This window comes from Uloborus diversus, unplaced genomic scaffold (assembly GCF_026930045.1).
Source record: "Uloborus diversus isolate 005 unplaced genomic scaffold, Udiv.v.3.1 scaffold_725, whole genome shotgun sequence".
NCBI lineage: Eukaryota > Metazoa > Arthropoda > Arachnida > Araneae > Uloboridae > Uloborus > Uloborus diversus.
The window spans coordinates 1,355-15,366 of NW_026558929.1; the positions used below are offsets into that span (position 1 = coordinate 1,355).

The 14,012-nt window shown below is 32.7% G+C and overlaps 1 long non-coding RNA gene across 1 annotated transcript; it reads right to left on the reverse strand.

Annotated features, from left to right (window-relative positions):
* Window positions 1-3,179: 3,179 nt before the first annotated feature.
* Window positions 3,180-13,327, reverse strand: LOC129233791 (uncharacterized). The gene is made up of 3 exons (XR_008581489.1): window positions 13,241-13,327; window positions 5,507-5,731; window positions 3,180-3,374 (listed from the first exon to the last, which is right to left on the reverse strand). It is a non-coding gene; the product is annotated as an uncharacterized LOC129233791 (long non-coding RNA).
* Between the last annotated feature and the right edge of the window lie 685 nt (window positions 13,328-14,012).

The window sequence follows — 14,012 nt, forward strand, 5'->3', positions numbered from 1 at the left end:
TGTGCTGGGAGCCCAAAATGTTCCCAGCACCCAACATGCTCGTCGCTCAACTTCCCATTTCGAAACCTTTCTAAGCTCAAGTTTTAAAAAGATAGCTTTCCGTAGTAGCACACCATATCGTGGCGTCATCTGTACGTCATTGCCGTATACTGTTTTTGCTGTATAGCGCGTCATCGTCACGATATTACGAGAAACGATATTTTACGAAATTATTTTTATTATAGTCATATTTCAAAGCTATACTGTTATTTTATGAATAAAATGGAATAAATAAAAAACAATCCAGTTTTATTTAAAAATTTCAAATTTTTGAAACTTTACACCCCTCTCTCATTGCGACACGATGACACTTACGTTATGGTTACAATGACGCATAAACGATATAGGAAGATATCGTAACTATGGGAAAGGATGACTACATAATGACACTTGCGTCATCGTTACAATGACGCGTAACGATAGTCACAATAGCGCACGCTCTGTCAGATTAGACATCGTTTTATATTGTGACCCGATGACACAGCGATATAGCATTGGTATTTTTACGATATTGTCGTACGTCATGTGCTACTAGGGTTTTTAGCTCTTTTTCTGACAAGAGAGGGAGGGGCTAGGAAATCAGGAGGCTGTACCCCAGAAATTTTTCGAAACTAAATGCCTTTAAACGCATGTTTATGCTCTCCCAGGTCTCGTCAAGGTGCGCAGTGCACTTAAAAATTTTCTCCTTCATAAGTTGCCGCTCCGGCGCTGAGTTTTGTTCCATCTACGACAAAGAATGTGCAATGAAAAAATGTCGCAAACAAGATGTTTGGAAGACTGGCCAATATCACGTAAAGTTAGGATAGCTGACATCAAACGGTTTACTTTATACAATATTGGGCACTACACAACGCCAGTATTAGCTGATACTGGCAGAACAAAATTAGCCAATGCATGCCGGCAAGCTTTTTGCAACACTGGCAGATGCAGGGCTGGCCAATTTTGTAGAACAAAATTCGTCATTATCGGTCTAATTGGGTCGGTCGCCACCAAACGGTAAAGGTTTTCACAATGTTGGGTAATTATATTGGGCAATACTGCCGGCAAGTTTTTTCGCAACTTTGGCAGATACTTTGGTAACCAGGTGACATTGGCCCTGCATATATTATTGGGCAATACTGTTGTGGAATATTGCCTTCGCTCGTATTAGTTTCCAAGGTCGTTCACCCTCCACCTTTCAGTCATAAGTATTATTGCAAAGAAAAGAAAAAACTGGGTTTATTCCGGGATTTTTGAAGATTTTCGCGAGAATTCTAAAGTAATTTAAAGCAAGGATGTTACCTAATCAAAATAAATATGCAACGTTTAATACAACCAAAAAATCTGAAAATAATTTCTGAAATGAAATTTTTATACTTTTAATTAACTTTTAAACCCATTCAAGTAGCACCCCCCTTCTTGTAGTAATGCTACTGCGTTTGTTGGATTCTATAAATTTTAAATATTGGAGCAAGTTTTGAGCATGTATTTTTTCGTACGCTCTTAAGACACATTTTGGGTGTCATTCATCCCGAAGGATTAATTCTATATCTTAAAATGTTGGGGATGTTTTTCAAGCAAGGCCGCAGCCAGCGGGGGGAAATTTTCGAACCTTCACAAAAATAAATTGCGAAAAATTTCGTTTTTCGGACTTCAATTCGGAAAAATTCGAGTTGTGTTCGAACTCCCCCTCCAACATCCAATATTACCAAAGATCGTTCAAACTTTCGTTTTCAGGGCTTCAATTCTGGAAAAAATTCCGGGAGAGCGTCGCCGAAAATTACCGAAAAGTGGCCCCAAATCTCTCCTCCCACAAACAGTACCGAAAATCCTCTAAAAACCTGCCTTTTCAAAAGCTAACTTCAAAAAATTTTCGGCGGAATGTTTCTTCGCCCCCCCCCCCTCTCTACCATTAACGATTGTTTGAAATTTAGTTTTTAGGGCTTAAATTTTGAAAATTTTCAGGAGAGGAGCTTCCGAAAATTCTTCCACATAACATCATTGAAAGTCAACCAAAATTACGTTTTTAGAGCTTCAATGGGTAAAGATTGCAGGTCCCCTAGACGTTACCCAAGATATTATCACAATTGTGTTTTGAAGATTTCAATTTCGAAAAATTCCCAGGGATTGGTTCCAATCTTTCTTCCCTCAAACATTACCCAAAACTGGGTTTTTGCAACTGCAATTTCAAAAAATTTCGGGGTATATCTGTTTTGATAATGTCACTGAATATCTTAAACTAAGTCTTTTCCTTCCCCCAAACTGGTTTCCAAGCTCAGCATGTATTTTGTTAGTTGCATGTTAAGTATTGCTTCTAACTAAATGAAACACTAGATAGTAATAAGAAATTGTTTTTACATTACGGATACAAAAGTGAAAACTCAGAACAGGCTCTGGGCCCAGCAAATTAGGTGCTAGTCAATTTATCAGCCTGTATAATCCGGATAAATATCAACAGCTCTGTATTTGTAACTCGAAACTTACATTTAAAAAAAAAAAAAATACAAAAGATTCAAACATTTTGAAACATTGTAAATCAACAGAAACAAAATAAATGCCTTAAGCAGCAATAGTTCGATCCGTACCAACACAGAGTTACATCTGAGTGATCTCATACATTACTCCAGATAGTGAGTAGACATCACTCCAAATAGTTTAATCAATCCATGGGGAGAGAGTTAGGTTTCCACTGAACTCGTAAACCTCGTTAAAACAGAGCCAGCAATAAACTTATACTTGAATAAAAATGTTTAGAAAAATTTTATAGTGCAGTACAAATTTAAACACCCATTATGAAATTTTTATATATTTTTTTGTAATTTTTGGGGTCCTTAAAGCCTGTGCTTCTCATGCTTCCGCTTAAACAGGCCCTGAATGTATTAAGATTAAGTATCAGATGCGAACATCCTATTCTACTCATTGATATTTTAATTCTGTAAGAATGTTTTCTCTAAATGATAAAAGTAAAGCCATTAAAACAAAAAATAGGAAACATGTTGCATTCATGCGCTACAATATTATAAAAACTTTTCTAATGGCTAATAGGGAGCTTCCAACGGTAAGCAGCCGCTATTATTTTAGGAAGTTTGTTTCTTTGTTTTCTTTTTTTTTTCTTCAAAAAGAATATTTTGGAGCAATTTATATATTTACAAATTTATTATGAATAAAAAAGTTTTATACATTTTTTTTTTGCATCTATACATTTTCTTCTTCTTATTCGGATTTGCAAGTCTAGTATCCTTTTTCGATTTTTCTAGAACGATGCAAGTTCCAATCAGCAGCACCAGCTAGCACTTTACTGACTTGATGGCTAATGGAATTAGTCTCTGCTTGTTAGTACTTAATTTTTACACTAGCTAAAGAAAAAAAAACAATTAGTCACTTAAGATATAATTACACATTAATTTACACAGTGAAATAGGCTAAATAAATGCATAGTAAGAATTATATATTACACATAACAAAAGATACAAATTATGTATAACAAAATTTATTAATATGACTTAAGTATTGGGGCAGCAAAGAGAGTTTTGAGTCCCCAGAGCCCTTCGTTATAACATATATTACCAATTCTAATATAGTAGTCAAAAACATGACAAAACTTAAGTCCTTCGGCCTTCCCACCCAGGTAAAATCCCTGGCTGAGAAATTCTCAAGAAATGATTTAAGATCATAAAATTGTTTCATCGATGATTAAGGCCTAACTGAACGTTTTCCAAATCAAGCCCTTCTTCAATAACATTTTTACAATGGTAGATCAAATATGAACCAGAATGGAAAAAAAAAAATGTCTCAACCAAAAACAATTTTTATAAGCCATCCTTTTTCATCATATCATTGTTCCATTGATAAATATCAGATTGCCAAGTTTTTGATGCTGCCGTGATAAACAGAACAGGGCTGCCACTAAGTTATGGTCTAAAAATAGTGGTTTAAGTAGAATTTTAAATAAAAAAGTCTACAAAACAGTTGCCAAACAAGGAAAATAGTAACTGGTTAAATGAAGGAACCAGTTATGTGAGTGATGGTCTAGTAGATGGACTATTTTCCTAGGTAAAGGATACTGCCTACAGGGCCAGATTTAAGGGAGGGCAGGCGGGGCTACTGCTACGGGACCTCCACAACAAAGGGGCCCCCACAATAAAATTTTTACAAAATATCCTTACTTTCAAGGGTTGAAAATATCGGATATATACATATATATCAAAATATTCGGATATATATATCAAAGTATCTAATATTTTCGAAAATATGATGATCTTTTGGAACCCTCATTAGGGGCTTCCACTCCTTCATTACCCCAGGGCCTCCACATTTCCAAATCCGGCCCTGACTGCCTGAATAGATTTTGAAAACTTTTGCAACTGAAGTTCTTTTAAAGACTTACAGCCAATGAGAGCCCCTTTTAAAACTTAAATAAAAAATATGACTCCGACAAAAGTCAAAGTTTTTTAGAAACCTTTTATTGGTGAGTAAGAGTATATTATACATTTTGTCAACAGGTCATTATATATATTTTGGTATGCAATAAATCTACTTCATAATACATACTTTTTTCTTTTCAAAAATTTGTATGGGCTTTCACATTTTTCAAAAAAAGTTCTAAATCTTTTTTTGAATGATCCTAATTTCCTCAATCAGTAAATAGGCATATATTATTAAATTTCAATTAGGATAACATGGTGGGTCACAATTAATGAAGATATGTTTCACTAGAACTTTCAGTTCAGAGACTCGTAAATATGCATAATCTATTTTTGCGGAATTTCTCTTCATTCATAAGCTCACATGTGTTTCTATTGAAAAAGAGATTCCTTGTGACTTTGAAAACATGCTCAAGCAAGTTTTATTGCTATTTTGGCCATCAAATAGTTCATTACAGTGTATAAACTAGGGATGAACTGATAAGCAAATTGGCCAATTAACCATTAGCTGATTAATTATAATCATAATGGCTTTTACTGCTCTCTCAGTTGAAAAAAAAAAATACCTGCATTAAAAACAAAAACATATGACACAATAACATTTTTGCTCAATTAAAGGGTGTAATTTTGAAAGCAAATTGTAAAATGTTGTAGTTATGTGTATAAAAAGAGAGTACAATAACTGAAAAACATTTTTTTTTTGCTTGAATAGGAGTATTCTGTCAAAAGTTTGAGAGGAAGCGAGGCGAACTGAGTCAGGCTGCATATAACCACCTACTACGGTTCTTAAACAATAAAAAAAAAATATTTACTTATGTATAATAAATTCACCCATAGTTTCTTGTTCTAGGCATACTTAATATATAATTTTATTCAAAAAATAATTTTCCTGCCCATTAAAATCGGCAGTATGACTAATTACCAACGAATTGGTGCATTCCTAGAAGAAACTCTCGTCAGTAAAAAGTTTGGGGAATTTTTAGCTACTTACTAGTACACAACTTTCAGAAAAGGTAAGTTACAAAATTATAAGGTACCAATTTCAGGAATTTTGCTATACTTACGAATGCATCACTTTTAACTGCATCAAACCATTAATGCTTGACAGACACAAAACAAATTCATGTTCTGCAGCATTAATATCGCCAATTGCAGCTGCAACTTGGGAGCTTTCTTGGACATCACATTCATCTCCACCTTTTCCTGTAGCAACTTCGCTTCTCTTTTCAGCTTTTTGCCGTCTTTTTAAGCTTGGCCAAAAGATTCAAAATCTCTTGCAGAACTATAAACTAATTAAAAGGAAAATAAATTCTTTTTAAAAAGGCATCAAGTTATAATAAAAATACAGTCGGATCCCGATTTATGCGAGGGATGCGTTCCAAGACCCCTCGCACAAGTCGAAATTTCGCGTTGTGGAACAACGCATGTTTAGAAATTTTTTGTGAGCATACCTAATTACTTCAGACAAGTGTTAACGCCCCTTAAATTGTCTAAAAACATTTCTTAACTATATATTACCGTATCTGTTATAAAGAAATGATTTTTTTCCACATTTTAGCGTTAAATAACTAAGCATTAAAGCATTACAATTTAACATAAATTACTACTACAAAGCACAAAATCAATGAACAATGAGAGACATGAATTAAAACAGTACGGTACTTACATTAAGTACCGTACAAACCATACTGCATCTTTGTAAACCATCTTTTGTCGGATGTCTTTTCATCCATAAGCTCATTATTTTTTGCATTGAAAAAGGCATTCCCTGTAACGCCGAAACACGTGTCTGTTGTAATTTGCAAACTGGTGCTTCTTCTAATGTTGTTTTGTCTTACCATGCTGCATTATATTAGCACTGAACAGTAGATATCGTAAACGTAATTATAATTTTTAAAAGGATGAAGATGATGGTTTATGAAAGTGTGGGAGCACCCCTCTTTCTGTCCTCTTTAAGTCACAATGAAAGAGCAGTTTCTATTCTTATGATTGTATTTTGCTCAGACATTACTCTGCGAGTTTCAGTATCAAAACTAAGTTCTGAACTTTTACGGATTTCCTTTTCTTGAATTTTAATTGCACGTATCAAAGATACACTCATACCTGATTTCTGTACTACTTTGAATCCACTTATTAATTGTTCAAGCATATTGAGAATTTTGACACTTTCTTTAATGGTCAGAAGCTTTCTCATTTTCTTTCCATTTTCGCCAACTTTAGATGAAAAAGCGCGTTTGGGAGCCATTCTATCTTATCAACGTTCATATGTAGAATGAAAAAAAAACCCATTAAGAATTGGAGCGGTTATTTGCAGGCCTGGATTTACTTACAAGCTAAGCAAGCTATAGCTTAGGGCCCCCAACTGCCGGAAATTTGTATGATTCGTTTCAAAAATAAAGTACTTGAAAAATAAATTTTATTTTCTAGTACTTGAAAACTTTGAAAAGTTGGAAAAGTGTAGCTACAAACAACAAATGGGAGGGTGTATGGAGAAGGAATGCCAATATATGTCAAATTCAGCTCCTTGCTTTATCCTGCACAAAAAATGTAAAAACCATGGTTCTTATGTTTCTGAAACATATTAAATATTTTTGTGACTCACATGTTTCATATCTTGCTATTTATATAACTCCGAATGCAGAATTTTGGAAATTCTTTTGGTGTTGCTTGCTTTTATCTTACTTCTGCATATTGTCAATCTGTTTAGCCCAAAAATAAAATTACACTCTACTTCTATTCCTCTTTGTTTTCTGTCCCACTTGCAACTGAAGAGAAGTTGTTGTAATGAGAAATCTATAGTTTTTTTTTTCTTTTACATTTAAAATAGCTGTTTCTTACAAAGAACAGGAGTTTAAAAATTTAGGATCAAGTGCTAAAATATCAGACAGAAAAGTACAAATGAAGTGAGCTAAAGAATTTTAATTGTTTTAGAGTTCTTGAAAATAATTAGTAAGTCTTTGAAAATCCGAAGCAAAGTTGGGCTCCAATTTTATTTCTTAACAAGTGCATGCATTAGGAATTGTTCAAATAGGCAGTATGTTACTGTCTTGTTACCTATTTTCTAAATCTGTACACCATATGTTTTAAAGCATTTTTTACAATTGATCATTTTATATTTAACTCGTTGTATTTGTTGGTGGGTTGGAATGATAATTAAAAACTAACTGTATCGAAAGCCAATGTATTGTCTTTTCTCTTCCCACATTCTTTTTCTCTGTCAACTTCTGTCATTGATTCGTCAAATCAAAAACAATTTCTACTGTACATTATCTTTATTTGCGTATATATCTTAATTAAAGTATATAACTTTAAAAAAGTTTTGTTTGCCTATTTCTGTCCTGGTATTTTTGTAGTTCCAACTACATCTTATAAGGCTTCAAAATGCAGAACTTAATATCTATTTTTCAAACTTTCCTCCAGGGGAGAAACACCCGCACCCCCTACAATTGGGGATATTCTATACTCAACTTAAAGAGGAGTTCTGGGTCTCCAGCTCTTGAAATCATTCCCCCTCTTAAGGCCAATCCCAAAAGGACACCAGGGAAAAAGCAATCAAAAAAGCAAAAGTATTGCTGTATGTAGCAGATGAAAGAGACAAACATAGTAAAGGAGAAAAAAATTAAAAAATTGCATCTTACACCACTGAGAGAAACATTGTCCAAACTACATCAGGTGGCCCCATACCTGAAACAGCTTAGGGCCCCGCTAAGTCTAAATCCGGCCCAGGTTATTTGTATAAACTAAAACAAAGCATTGCTTAGGTTTAGACTAATACAGTGTGTGAACTTCTGATTTCAGTGATGTTAAAGGGATGAAAGTCCATTCACAAAACCAATATTTAGTGTCAACAAAGCCTACGCAGCTCCTTTCCAAAAAATTTCATGTTGCAGGCAAGCAATTTGCGCCAGCAATAAAAAAATTCATTACTTTGGAAAAAACTCGCCTTACAGTCATTTCGCGAAAGTCGGATGGCGTTGTTGCGGGATCCGGCTGTATGTATGTGTTGCAATCAGGGTTGGGTTTTGGACTGTCCAAAACTGGTTTAGGACAGGACAAGTGGTTTTTACTGTCCAAAACTGTTTAAAACTGTCCGAAAGTGTCTTAAACTGCCCAAAAGTATGCTAAAACTAAAGTGTAATCTAATCAATTCGTATTTACTGCAATATTCGTGATGCATAAATATAAATATTAATTAGTTTTAATTAATGAGTATTTGATAATATTTTTCCTCAAAATGTTCACTTACGAAATATTTCACTTAAAAAAAATTTGCAAATAACGCTTTACATAAAAACTTTCTTATGTAACAGTCAGTAGAGTTATGAACGGAAATTCACAACAGTACCAAGATAACTAATTTCAGTTCCATTAAAACTCAAAAGAATGTTACTAAATGTGTAAAGTAAAGTGTGCAAAGAAAAATCTGATTTTTTAAAATAGTTTTTGCACTTAAGTTTTATATGAAGTTTTAATGAAAATTCTTTTTTCACTCATACATTAACGAACAAGACATTGATCATTAAATATATGCACTCAAGTGGCTCTTAGCTATAGGACATTTTTCAGAAGTTAAAATTGCATTGATACCCACCCTCTTTATTTTGTTCCAATGGACAAAAGAACAGCCTGTGCAAAATTTCCCTTCAATTGGACAATTTCTAGGGGTACCTCAAATGCCTTGAAGTTCAGTCACACACACACACAAAGTCCTAGAAATATAGTAAAAAAAATTTAAACTGCATTTTTCTTTAACATCACAACAATTTCTAGAGAATAAATACATTTTATTAGGACTAATAATTTTTATAGAATCAAAACATAGTAGAATAAACCAATGTTGAACATTATTCTTTCTTAAGTCAGGATTTAGTATCAGAAGTGCAATTTTTATGGTCTTCAGCAATGATGTGTGAAGCAATTTTTTTTCCTCCCTTTCATCTTCTGTGAAAATATTATTGTGTTTCTGAATCAATTTTACACCTCTTTCTGCAGCATCATTCACAAAAATTGTTTTGTCAAGTTTTTCCATTAATAATATAATATCTAAATTCATCCTTCCAAGTTGAAGCCTTTGTTAAAGAAATCAGAGCTGATTGTCGTGTAAAGAAATATTTTGTAACAGGTATTTCAAAATATTTATCAGCTTCTAGCATAATTTGAGTCATAATTCTCTTAACCCTAGTTGGAATAATATCATCTAATAAGGAAAGAGTCATAGTTTCGTGAACCAAATTTAAGCCATGGCTTAAAATTTTTTTGAGAGTAACTTTCTGATTTCTGGATCAATATCCTGATAATTGATCATGTGATGCATGAATAGAAAATCTGGATAGGGAGCTTTTACAGCTTTTGGGGAGAGAAAGCAGGTTCGAATGTAGACTCGAGCCCAAGAAAAATACATGATGTTCTTAAAGCGTTCCTCTCCCTTTTAGATAGCTGAAATTGACCCTAAAGTAGTTAAATCTTGAATACGTAAAGAGCCTTTGAGATCCACCTAGCATGACTTTATAGTTCTTGGCTTACAAAATGATATCCCATTCCTTAAAATCCCGGTAAGATTGTTATAGCTAATTCTAAAAAATCTTGATGATCATCACGCTGTTGTTTCTGAATAGAAAGTTGTTGTTCAAGAAATTCGAGCATGGTTGAGAATATATCATCAAGTACTTCCATAGTTACCAGACATATATCTTATTTGTCAAATTTTGTCCTGGTTCTCTGTCACTGTCGTCAAAACCATCGTTGCTTGAGATGTTTGAAACTAGAAGCTAAATCATAAGCTTTTGATGAGACATTGTTATTCCATTTCTTCATAAGTTCTTTTCGTTTGAACAACTCCCTTTTGGAGCCCGGGCGTCCTTTTTTGCACTGAAGAATTCAGAATTTCCTATTATTTTCATTTTTGATGTCTTTCAAAGCATATGTACATGCACTGTCAGAGAAATCCGTATTTTCAAATCTCTCCCCTCAAAAAGATCTTTTCTCCTCCTTTTTTTTAAACTGAAATTATTGAAAAAAAAAAATCTGTAATTATTTCATGCATTATAGAGTTAGGCCAACTTATCAATTCAGTATCCATCCTTCTAGTAGGAATTGGTGAGTTTTTGCCAGGAAACAGAAATTCTTGAAGCAATAATGCTGTACTTCTTGCTTTTTTGTCATTGTAAAAAATAAAAAAATGCTTAAAATTTGCCTATTTGATGGCATTTTTACTACAATAATTTAATTTGAGAGGTAATCGAGAAGATCTACATAAAAATCTCTTCTTAACTTGCGTGAACAGCTACCGATAGACCAGGGTTCGTACGCTCCTTCAAAACTTCTTCATTTAGGAAATTGTTTTGAAGGGCCCTTCAAACTCCTTCATCACTCCTACATAACCATCCTCTATGACAGTCTTTTAAAATACTTTGATCAAGAACTATTAGCTTCGCCACAAGGGCAAAGAGGGGGGGAGGGAATTCTGTCTCAACTGAGTTGATCGCAGCTGGGAAAGAAAAATAAACACGTTGAGATTTGGCATATTTTATTGTTAAATTAAACACTTTTTTTTTTAATAAATAAATGTAACGTAGCAGTTTTGTATATTTTGCTATTTAATTTTTATATAGATGTAATATTCCTGAAATCGAACAGTTTGAGGAAAACTGAAAGGAAACAAATGTCAACAGCTCACACTTTTTTCTTTTTCAAATTTAGTAGGTCGATCAAGTAAGATTTACAAAGTAAATCAATGTTTTAGTGTATTTTACTATTAAATTACAGCTTTTTATTTTGAAATTTTAATGTAGTATTTTCGCATATTTATTTATTTTTCATAAAGATGTGATTTACAAATTGCTTATAGAAGTCATAAAATTTGAAAATGAAAATATTACATTAGATGACTAAGATGACTTATATGAAACTATAGTTCTCATACGCTTATATTTTAAAGTTTTATGATTATTGCTTTTCCCCCTACCACACTCTCAGCAGTAAAAGTCAGTTTGTCTAATTACTGTATAAATGTTTAAAAATACATGAAGTTTTTTTAGTGATTGTGTTTAAAAAAAATTGTTTAGTAAATAGCAGTTTTGACATGATAAATGGGATCCTTCACAAGTGATGTCATTGAAAGGGAGACAGGTTCATGAAATTGTGACAAGGGGAGAGAGAGGGTGAGAAAAAGTGACACGACAGTTATTAACACAATGTTTACAAAAAATATGACATGTGACTAGGCCAGGAGTAAGGTGTAGTGTGACACTTTGACAAAAAGGGAAGGGGGTCAAATATGTTGAAAAAAAGTGATATTTATGCACTGCACTATAGTACTCCTTCAAAATCTCATTTTACTCCTGCAAGATGCTTTCATTTTATTTTTGAAATCGAGTACGAACCCTGTAGATGTTGGTGCTATGTTACAAGCCTAGTTTGATCGTCACAATAATCAGGCCAAAGTTACCAGCAGCGTGAAAATTAGTGATAAAAGACAATGCTGTACTTGGTTAGAAAATAAGTCAACAATGCACATTTTGTAAAAATAGAGTTACCGCACGAAGTGAAAATTAAAGTTAAAAGATAATGTTATACTTAGTTAGAAACTAAATAAAGGATACACATTTCATAAAAATAGAGTTACAAATTTAGTTTATCTAACCACATGAAAAAAAATGTATGGATTTATTTTGTAATATCAATTATACATTACCGTTCAAAATCCTTTCATAAGTGTTTTCTTACATTCACTCAATAAAAGTAAATGCCATGTTATAGAAAACACTGCATGCTAACGAAGTTAATAAAACTGAAACTAAATTAAATTTCTACTTATTTTTAAATACACTCATAAATTTATGTGTTCTTACAAAAATAACTCGGCTAAATATTCACAGAGAAGCTTTTGGTTAGACTGCTGTAGAAATGATTGCAAAAACGTCATGAGTCACAAGCGTTGTTTTGGGGAAAAGTTTCGAATCAGAAAAGAATCAGATGAAAAGCGGGAAAGTTGAACAAAATCTCAAGAAAAAGCAGTTTGAATAAAATAACACTTGTGACAAGAAATAAGGCCATAAAAAATCCAGATCTGCTAGAAATTTGCTTTTAAACTTGAAAAAATATGAATAAAATGTTTTTTCGGTGAAATTTCGATAATTTCATGCTATTTGAGGCACCTTTTAAACTTTTCTGATTGAGCTAATAATTTGCACACATTATTTTTTTGTTCATTGAAACAAAACAGGGGGGTGGGAGCTACATTTTCACAAAGTTGAAAAATAAGGGCCACCCTAATATGCACTTATAGTTTTTAACTTGTGAAAATTTCTTTTTGAAATTCATATTTTTAATACATTTTGCAATTTTAAAAAATTGTCATTTATTGTATTTAAATCAGTTATTGCACTATATCTTGAACACTTTCATTTGCATCCATGCATAAATGTCGAACTATTATGAAAAAAAAACATGTGGATGAACAAATTAAAATTCTTAATAAAGAATTAAACTTCTATGTTCCTAGAATAGATTAAGCTATACAGAACATAATTTTGACACATTTTGTTCTGTTTTTGATACTTTCTCACAAAATACAGTTTCACTAAAAATGCAGTTTTGGACAGAATGGTAAAAACCATGGTATTTACCGTAGTGTCAAAAACCTCGCCAACCCTGGTGACAATGTTATTAAAGTAAGTAGTAGATTTTAACTTTCAACTCAAAAGTCAAGACTTAGCAAAAAGGTCAATTGGACCAGAATTGAATTAGAAAAAAAAAAAAGCTGTTTTCAATGTTAAGGCAATAAAAACTACACTTACACCTTTCTTGAGTGTGAGACCTCTTTACAAGTATTCACAGCAGTAGATTCCTCTAGTAGAGATATCTGACTGTCGCAGGAAATTACAAGAACCAGCTTTATTTTTCTACAATTAAAGTAAAATTATAGATATAAATATGTTAGTAAGGAAATAAATCTGGCATACACTTACACTGACAGAATTTATTCTTAAATTGTTTCGTGGTAACACATTGTTTACAAATTATCTCCTTCAGACCCAAGCAAAGAATGAAAGTTTAGTATTTTGTACAATGAACTTGAATAATTGTTTTGATTAGTACAAAGTATAAAAAATATTTTTTTTTCTATTTGAGGGTGGGCTTAGGGGGGATGTATTGCATGTGATATAGTAAGAACCAGACACTACAATCAGGAGTATTTTATTTCTGAATAAGATTTGACTAATTTGTTTAGTTATAGTGCTAACGACCCAATATATGCACAGCATAAATACTAGATGAAAATAAGCTTTATTTTTATGTTGTGGTAACGTTACATGATTCTTTTTACTTTCATGAACAACTTTTAGAACAACTTCTTTTTGCAATGAGACAAGTCAAGGAAAAAAAAAAAAAAACTTGCAGTCTCTACAATGGGTATAGTACTTTGTCAATCATCTGCAACTGAATGAGCTCCAATTAGAATCATAGTGACTAATGAAATCTAAAATTTCGACCAGTATTAAAATTTTACTGAGTAAAAAATGGAAATTAAAGAAAAGGGCATAACAACATATATAGCAAACAATTCCA